The sequence below is a fragment of the Schistocerca cancellata genome, chromosome 4 (assembly GCF_023864275.1).
Source record: "Schistocerca cancellata isolate TAMUIC-IGC-003103 chromosome 4, iqSchCanc2.1, whole genome shotgun sequence".
Classification (NCBI taxonomy): Eukaryota; Metazoa; Arthropoda; class Insecta; order Orthoptera; family Acrididae; genus Schistocerca; species Schistocerca cancellata.
Genome location: NC_064629.1, coordinates 695,549,135 through 695,559,573, shown reverse-complemented (window position 1 = coordinate 695,559,573; position 10,439 = coordinate 695,549,135).

Genomic DNA, 10,439 nt, shown 5'->3' with positions numbered 1-10,439 from the left:
CTCGATGTTAACGAATTTCTCTTCTTCAGAAACGCTTTCCTTGCCATTGCCAGTCTACATTTTATATCCTCTCTACTTCGACCATCATCAGTTATTTTGCTCCCCAAATAGCAAAACTCCTTTACTACTTTAAGTGTCTCATTTCCTAATCTAATTCCCTCAGCATCACCCGACTTAATTCGACTACATTCCATTATCCTCGTTTTGCTTTTGTCGATGTTCATCATATACCTTCCTTTCAAGACACTGTCCATTCCGTTCAACTGCTCTTCCAAGTCCTTTGTTGTCTCTCACAGAATTACAATGTCATCGGCCAACCTCATAGTTTTTATTTCTTCTCCATGGACTTTAATACCTACTCCGAATTTTTCTTTTGTTTCCTTTACTGCTTGCTCAATATACAGACTGAATAACATCGGGGACAGGCTACAACCCTGTCTCACTCCCTTATCAACCACTGCTTCCCTTTCATGCCCCTCGACTCTTATAACTGCCATCTGGTTTCTCTAGAAATTGTAAATAGCCTTTCGCTCCCTGTATTTTACCCTTGCCACCTTTAGAATTTGAAAGAGAGTATTCCAGTCAACATTGTCAAAATCTTTCTCTAAGTCTACAAATGCTAGAAATGTAGGTTTGCCTTTCCTTAATCTATTTTCTAAGATAAGTTGTAGGGTCAGTATTGCCTCACATGTTCCAACATTTCTGCGGAATCCAAACTTATCTTCGCTGAGATCGGCTTCTACCAGTTTTTCCATTCGTCTGTAAAGAATTCGCGTTAGTATTTTGCAGCTGTGACTTATTAAACTGATATTACGATAATTTTCACATCTGTCAGCACCTGCTTTCTTTGGGATTGGAATTATTATATTCTTCTTGAAGTCTGAGGGTATTTCGCCTGTCTCATACAACTTGCTCACCAGATGGTAGAGTTTTGTCAGGACTGGCTCTCCCAAGGCCGTCAGTAGTTCCAATGGAATGTTGTCTATTCCAGGGGCCTTGTTTCGACTCAGGTCTTTCAGTGCTCAGTCAAATTCTTCACGCAGTATCGTATCTCCCATTTCATCTTGATCTACATCCTCTTCCATTTCCATAATATTGTCCTCAAGTACATCACCCTTGTATAGACCCTCTATATACTCCTTCCACCTTTCTGCTTTCCTTTCTTTGCTTAGAACTGGGTTTCCATCTGAGCTCTTGATATTCATACAAGTGGCTCTCTTTTCTGCAAAGGTCTCTTTAATTTTCCTGTTGGCAGTATCTATCTTACCCCTAGTGAGATAAGCCTCTACATCCTTACATTTGTCCTCTAGCCATGCCTGCTTAGCCATTTTGCACTTCCTGTCGATCTCATTTTTGAGACGTTTGTATTCCTTTTTGCCTGCTTCATTTACAGCATTTTTATATTTTCTCCTTTCATAAATTAAATTCAATATTTCTTCTGTTACCCAAGGATTTCTACTAGGCTTCGTCTTTTTACCTACTTGATCCTCTGCTGCCTTAACTACTTCATCCCTCAGAGCTACCCATTTGTCTTCTACTGTATTTCTTTCCCCCATTCCTGTCAATTGTTCCCTTATGCTGTCCCTAAAACTCTGTACAACCTCTGCTTTACTCAGTTTATCCAGGTCCCATCTCCTTAAATTCCCAAAATCAAATAGGGGTAATGCAGGAGTAGGTTTAATAATGAATAAAAAAAATAGGAGTGCGGGTAAGCTACTACAAACAGCATATTGAACGTATTATAGTGGCCAAGATAGAGACGAAGCCCATGCCTATTACAGTAGTACAAGTTTATATGCCAACTAGCTCTGCAGATGACGAAGAAATTGAAGAAATGTATGATGATATAAAAAAAAATTTTCAGGTAGTGAAGGGAGATGAAAATTTAATAGTCATGGGTGACTGGATTTCGACAGTAGGAAAAGGGAGAGAAGGAAACATAGTAGGTGAATATGGATTGGGGCTAAGAAATGAAAGAGGAAGCCGTCTGGTAGAATTTTGCACAGATCATAACTTAATCATAGCTAACACTTGGTTCAAGAATCATAAAAGAAGTTTGTATACATGGAAGAATCCTGGAGATACTAAAAGGTATCAGATAGATTATATAATGGTAAGATAGAGATTTAGGAACCAGGTTTTAAATTGTAGGACATTTCGAGGGGGAGATGTGGACTCTGACCACAATCTGTTGGTTACGAACTGTAAATTAAAACTGAAGAAATTGCAAAAAAGTGGGAATTTAAGGAGATGGGCCTGGATAAACTGACTAAACCAGAGGTTGTACAGAGTTTCAGGGAGAGCATAAGGGAACAATTGACAGGAATGAGGGAAAGAAATACAGTAGAAGAAGAATGGGTAGCTCTGAGGGATGAAGTAGTGAAGGCAGCAGAGGATCAAGTGGGTAAAAAGACGAGGGCTAGTAGAAATCCTTGGGTAACAGAAGAAATATTGAATTTAATTGATGAAAGGAGAAAATTTAAAAACACAGTAAATGAAGCAGGCAAAAGGGAATACATACGACTCAAAAATGAGATCGACAGGAAGTGCAAAATGGCTAAGCAGGCATGGCTAGAGGACAAATGTAAGGATGTAGAGGCTTATCTCTCTAGGGGTAAGATAGATACTGCCAACAGGAAAATTAAAGAGACCTTTGCAGAAAAGAGAGCCACTTGTATGAATATCAAGAGCTCAGATGGAAACCCAGTTCTAAGCAAAGAAGGGAAAGCAGAAAGGTGGAAGGAGTATATAGAGGGTCTATACAAGGGTGATGTACTTGAGGACAATATTATGGAAATGGAAGAGGATGTAGTTCAAGATGAAATGGGAGATACGATACTGCGTGAAGAGTTTGACAGAGCACTGAAAGACCTGAGTCGAAACAAGGCCCCTGGAATAGACAACATTCCATTGGAACTACTGACGGCCTTGGGAGAGCCAGTCCTGACAAAACTCTACCATCTGGTGAGCAAGTTGTATGAGACAGGCGAAATACCCTCAGACTTCAAGAAGAATATAATAATTCCAATCCCAAAGAAAGCAGGTGCTGACAGGTGTGAAAATTACCGAACTATCAGTTTAATAAGTCACAGCTGCAAAATACTAACGCGAATTCTTTACAGACGAATGGAAAAACTGGTAGAAGCCGACCTCGGCGAAGATAAGTTTAGATTCCACAGAAATGTTGGAACACGTGAGGCTATACTGACCCTACGACTTATCTTAGAAAATAGATTAAGGAAAGGCAAACCTACATTTCTAGCATTTGTAGACTTAGAGAAAGCTTTTGACAATGTTGACTGGAATACCCTCTTTCAAATTCTAAAGGTGGCAGGGGTAAAATACATGGAGCGAAAGTCTATTTACAATTTCTAGAGAAACCAGATGGCAGTTATAAGAGTCGAGGGGCATGAAAGGGAAGCAGCGGTTGGGAAGGGAGTGAGACAGGGTTGTAGCCTGTCCCCAATGTTATTCAATCTGTATATTAAGCAAGCAGTAAAGGAAACAAAAGAAAAATTCGGAGTAGGTATTAAAGTCCATGGAGAAGAAATAAAAACTATGAGGTTCGCCGATGACATTGTGATTCTGTCAAAGAGAGCAAAGGACTTGGAAGAGCAGTTGAACGGAATGGACAGTGTCTTGAAAGGAGGATATAAGATGAACATCAACAAAAGCAAAACGAGGATAATGGAATGTAGTCGAATTAAGTCAGGTGTTGCTGAGGGAATTAGATTAGGAAATGAGACACTTAAAGTAGTAAAGGAGTTTTGCTATTTGGGGAGCAAAATAACTGATGATGGTCGAAGTAGAGAGGATTTAAAATGTAGACTGGCAATGGCCATGAAAGCGTTTCTGAAGAAGAGAAATTTTTTAACATCGAGTATAGATTTAAGTGTCAGGAAGTCGTTTCTGAAAGTATTTATATGGATTGTAGCCATGTATGGAAGTGAAACATGGACGATAAGTAGTTTGGACAAGAAGAGAATCGAAGCTTTCGAAATGTGGTGCTACAGAAGAATGCTGAAAATTAGATGGGTAGATCACATAACTAATGAGGAGGTATTGAATAGAATTGGGGAGATGAAGAGTTTGTGGCACAACTTGACAAGAAGAAGGGACTGGTTGGTAGGACACATTCTGAGGCATCAAGGGATCACAAAGTTAGCATTGGAGGGCAGCGTGGAGGGTAAAAATAGTTATAGGCTGGGGTGGCTTTTTGTTCTGGTGACTGACTGGAGAATCTAGTAAGCCGCATCTACATTTTTATAAACCAGTGTCTGTGTTCATCTGCACATTCCTTGCAAATACATGAAGAAGCAATACAAAGCAGAACAGTAAGCCAATCCAGAGTCCTGTTTCCCCTATCACCATCATATGTACCTCCTTAGACAAGCATCTTAGTCATTCTATACTGTCTCCAATCACAGAGAATGAAAAATCTCTTGTGACTCCATTGCTGTTTCATTCCTTACACAGCCGCTGGCATACCAAGAAACAGATGACCAAAAATCCCAATTTATCTCTGATCTGAATATGAGCTTCTAAAGTAAGTATGTCATGACCCACATTGGGTTATGACATTCCCATGTTTAACACACACATATCAGAAAGACAAAAACGGCACACTGGTCCTCACCTACATCACAGTGCTTATATACTTACATCAGAGACATCAGAGTCCGACTACATTGCATAAACACTGCAGTAACGCCCACAAATGGAAACTTTTTTATCACTCCTTACATCTGTAGTCCAATTACACATCATTATTCATCAGTTTGTTTCATTAACTAGTCCGTTTCATGCTGCCAGTTTTAATGTAACTGAATGGGGAAAAAGCCTGCCATTGTACCAACTCATTGTATTAATTGTTTATTTATTGATTCGTCAAGGAATGATTTCACAATGATATAGGGTATGTCATTGTATTACAATGAAAATAAGTAGTTCAAATAAATGTCCCCCCCCCCCCCCCCACACACACACACACACACACGACTCTGTAGAAAGAGGCTGTGATTATTCTTTGGCAGTATTGAATTTGATTGCATGAATACCTGACTATTTGTCACATAAATCTATTTTGTGTGTTTCCATACACTGATGCAGAACATAAATACATATAACAACAAAAACAATCAGTTATTGATAAAATTGCTTAATTGGATAGATAAAAAAATCTACTCACGAAGTGGCGGCAGAACATACACATAAAACACTGTTGTGATTGCCAAGCTTTCAGAGCCAGTGGCTCCTTCTTCAGGCAGACAGATTGAAGAGGAAGGAAGAATGGTGAAGGAAAAGGACTGGAGAGGTCTAGGGAAAGGGGTAGATTTTGGGGAAGTCACCCAGAACTGTGGGTCAGTGGAGGACTACCATACAGGATGAGATGGAAAAACTGATTGTTGGGGACTGCATCAGAAGAGATATGAAAACCTGAGAGCTTAAAGGCAGAAGACAGGGTAATATGCAAGACAGAGATTACTACTAAGACATCATGCATGAGTTAATAAGAGTGAGAAGCTAAACGCATTGTACGTATTAGAGGTGGGAGGGGCCAGTGAAAAATAGACAAGAAAGGCAATGAAAGATGTAGAAAAAAACTAAAACAGAGTGAAGCAAAGAGTAGTTACAGTGAAGAAATGCTGAGATGGAGGAAATTAACGTAAATTAAGGCCAAGTGGGTGGTGAGAACCAAGGACATGTTGTATTGCTAGTTCCCTCCTGCGGAGTTCTGAGAAACTGTTGTCCGGGGGAAAAATCCAGATAGTGCACATGGGGAAACAGTCATGAATGTCATGTTGTAAAGCATGCTCTGCAACAGGATATTGCGAGTTGCCAGCATATACCCTCTGCCTATGCTCATTCATCCTGACTATTATTTGGTGGTAGTCATGCCGATGCAGAAGGCTGAACAGTGTTTACACAATATCTGATATATGACATATGTCGTTTAACAGGTGACTCTCCCTTTGATAGTACATGTTTTACCAGTTACGGGGCTATTATAGGTGGTGGTGGAAGGGTGCACAGGGCAAGTCTTGCAGCGGAGATGGCCACGGGGGTAGGAGCCATAGGGCAGGAAGATGGGTACAATGGGAGCATTGGGTCTGACAAGAATATTGTGGAGATTGGGAGGGCGGCAGAAAGCTATTCTAGTATTCTAGGTGTGGTGGGCAAAATTTCAGACAGGATAGATCTCATTTCAGGGCATGACTTTAGGAAGTCATGGCCCTGTCGAAGTAGCTGATTAACACATTAGAGACCAGGATAATACTGTCCGCTCTTGCCATGATGAATCCCATCTCACATTACATCTGTTCCTTTCGAAAACATGCCTTTGCACTACCAAAACTAAGGCCTCACATTCTGTTTCTTGAAGCCTGCTTGACCCTTGGAGTTATTCCAAAAGGCCTAACATTGAAAGTCACAGTTTCTGGATGCAATCCTACCCAACACCAGGCTCTTTTACAGTTTCAAATACTGCAATCTCTTGCTCTTACCCGGCTAATCTGTGGCCTATATGCCTCATCAGCAAATTTACACTCTACCAGACTTCTCTCCTTTTACAAAATCCTGCAGTTATCTGCCCCTCATGTTTCTTTGAATAGTATCATCCACCAAGCCAACTTCAAACTGCAACAACATGCCAGATTTCGTCCCAAAAGCTATCCCACCTTCTCCTAAACTACCTGAACAGTGGTATTTCCCTTCCTGTCCCTCTGCAGCTCCCTAAACAATTACACCATCAACCACCACTCCTTTCCTACAAACCGAGCTTGCCCAACTCCTTAACATCCCAGACTTCACCACTGCCTTCCAGACCAAGAATAACCTATAATCCCAAAAACCAGTCACAACAGTACAGTGTCCTTAACCTCTCATCTAAAGCGCCCTCCCCTACTGAATTATCTAAGGGCCTCACTTTCAGCCCTAAACCTGCATTTGATCATGCTGCTTTGGTGAAGGACCTCATTTCCTTCACACATAATATCCTTTGGAAATATCACTTATCAACCCAATCCCAAAACCTTTCCAACAGCAAACCTGACATTGAACTCTGCCTTGAACAGTTCAGACCACAATCCCAATTTGATCCACCACCACTACCTCAAAATCATCCCATACAACCCTTCCAAGGACTCCTCACATCCAGCATTGCCTCAAACCCTTCCTCAGGTCCCTACAACATGACCCTAACCTTTCCTCTGCAAAACACTAGGTTCTATGTACCATAAAAGCCGATGACTCCATCACTATCCTCCCAGCAGACAAAGGATCTTCCACTGTAGTACTTGACCGAAAAGAGTATGTTAGGGAAGGTCTATGCCAGCTGTCTGACACCTCTACATACAGCGTCTGCCATCAAGATCCCATCCCTGTGATTCAAACTGACCTGCAGTAACTCTTTAAAACCTCAGGGCCCTCACAAGGACTAACACTTCAGTCCATAGAACTTCTCACTCCACCCAAAACATGCACCCCCACCTTTTACCTTCTTCCTAAGATCCACAAACCCAATCATCCTGGCTGTCCTATAGTTGCTGGCTTCAAAGCACCCACTGAACATATATTTGCCTTAGTTGATCAACACCTACAACCCATAGTACAAAACTCCCCTCCTACATCAAAGTTACCAACCATTTCCTAGATCATCTGAAATCCGTGCCCATCCCACTCCCACCACACACTTTGCTTGTCACCACTGATGCCACCTCCCTCTATACCAACATCTCCCACATACATGGTCTGTCTGCTGCGGAACATTTCCTCAGTCAGCAACCACCTGATTCCAAACCTATGGCATCCTTCCTACTCACCTTCATCAACTTATTACTTACAACAACTACTTCACCTTTGAGGGGCAGACATACAAACAGATCAGGGGTGTGGCCATAGGAACCAGGATGGCTCATTCCTGGCAACCTTTTCATGAGTCACTTGGAAGGTGCTTTCCTGGGATCCATAAGTTTTCACACCCTGGTTTGGTTTGGGTACACTGATGCCATCTTATGCCAAACGTTCCCTCCCATACAGCCTTGGCATCTGAGGAAAAACGTTTTTGTTCGGATGCAGACTCTTTACAGCAATACACCACCATTCTCACCTCAGCATTCACTGCACATAATTACCCCAACAGCCTAGTTAAAAAGCAGAGTTCCTGGGCCTTCGCATTCAATCCAGGTACTGCTGACCTCTCCACAAAACAGCTTCAGAGCACACCTTTGGTGGCTCAGTATTATCCTGGTCTGGAATGTGTTAATCAGCTACTTTGACACGGCCATGACTTCCTAAAATCATGCCCTGAAATGAGATCCATCCTGTCTGAAATTTTGCCCACCACACATAGAATGGCTTTCTGCCTCCCACCCAATCTCCACACTATTCTTGTCAGACCATATGCTCCTTCTGCACCCATCTCCTTACCCTATGGTACCTACCATTTTACCATCCACACTGCAAGACTTGCCCTATGCACCTTCCTACCACCACCTATAATATCCCTGTAACTAGTAAAACATATACTATCAAAGGCAGATCCACCAGCGGAATGACACATGTCATATACCAGCTATTATGTAAACACTGTTCAGCCTTCTGCATTGGCATGACTACCACCACATTATCAATCAGGATGAATGGGCATAGGCAGAGGGTATATACTGGCAACTCATAATATCTTGTGGCAGAGCAAGCTCTATAACATGACATTCATGACCTGTTTCACCACATGCGCAATCTGGATTCTTCCCCCAGGCAACAGTTTCTCACAACTCCGCAAGTGGGAACTAGCACTACAACATGTCTTTGATTCTCACCACCCAACTGGCCTTAATTTACATTAATTTCCTCCATCTCTGCATTTCTTCACTGTAACTACTCTTTGCTTCACTCCGTTTTAGTTTTTTTCTACATCTTTCATTGTTTTTCCCGTCTATTTTTCACTGGCCCCTCCCACCTCTGTTACGTACAATGCACTTAGCTTCTCACTCTTATTAACTCGTGCATGAAGTCTTAGTAGCTATTTCAGTCTTGCATATTACCCCGTCTTCTACCTTTAAGCTCTCAGGTTTTCAAATCTCATCCGATGCAGTCCCGAACAGTCAGTCTTTCATTCTCATCCCGTATGGTAAGTCTCCCCTGACCCACGGTTCTGGGTGACTTTCCCAAAATCTACCACCTTTCCTAGACCTCTCCAGTCCTTTTCCTTCACTCTTCTTCCTTCCCTTTCAACCCTTCTGTACATTATCTACTCATTAGTAACCTCTATCAATGAAACTACAATCAGTTACAGACTGTCCTATGTTAATTATGCTACCTGGGTTTCAGTACAGTCTTCATCAGTATAGAAGCAGCTTTTCTGGAGTCCCTTTTTAGTCTGCCTCTAAACCGATTCTGAATTGCCTTTAGATTGCCATGTAATTTATTGTACAGAATTACTCCTGCATGTCTCATGCTGCCATTGAGTCTTATGCAAACACTGTATTATTTGGATTATGGATTTGATCTTTGTGCATTTAGTACCTGCAATATACCCCAATTATCATGCTCATTGGCATTGTATTTTGACAATTTGCCTTGACACTTTTATATTGAAGTATTATCATTCACAAATTATCCTTGCATTTAATTTACTCTCCTTAATGTTCCTGCTATAAGTGTAGATTTTTGTTTTTAATGCAATCTCAAAAGCTAATAATCCATTCCCGTAGTGTGAGAGAAATTATGCAAGATAAATTCCAATCTTCTGAAGAGATATCTCATTTTAGTACAGTAGATATGAAACACCCAGTTCTTCTGTTCATTGAAATGACTTATTCCACATCATTACAATTTATTGTGAAAATGATCCATGTGTGGAACATGAAACTTAACAAGTGAAACTCCCCATTGCACCCCTCTCAGATTTAGTGGTAATATCACTCCATGGATAGCCCATCAAAAACTGAACACAGATCAAGTATGAAAATAGGAAAAAGGTGCACTGAACTGCGGAAAAAGGAGCAAAATAAAAACAGTGAATGATCCAAGATCAAAATGTGCAACACTGAATGAATTTGAATAGCGACAGCATCATGGTTATGCGATCACAGTGTTGGACTGCAGAGGGGGAGATCGGTGTTCAACTCTCCCTCATGCCCCTTTTTTTCCCAAAAATTATGAACTGTCCATCCAGTCATTGAAATGTCTGTTCGCTGTATTCAAATTTATGTATGTGTCATGGTGTAACATCCATTTGCAGCACTGAGGTGTAGGGAAGGGACCTCCAGGTGTACATACCTCCCATTTGTTCTACACAAATAGCACATGTTCTGACTCTTGCTTTCCTTTTTGGAGGTTTTGACTCTTACATTCTTTTGTTGTAACATAGTTCACACCTATTTATTTGTTGTTTTCATTTCCGTGAGAGCTCTGTGTGGCATCTCACCTGCTCTCAC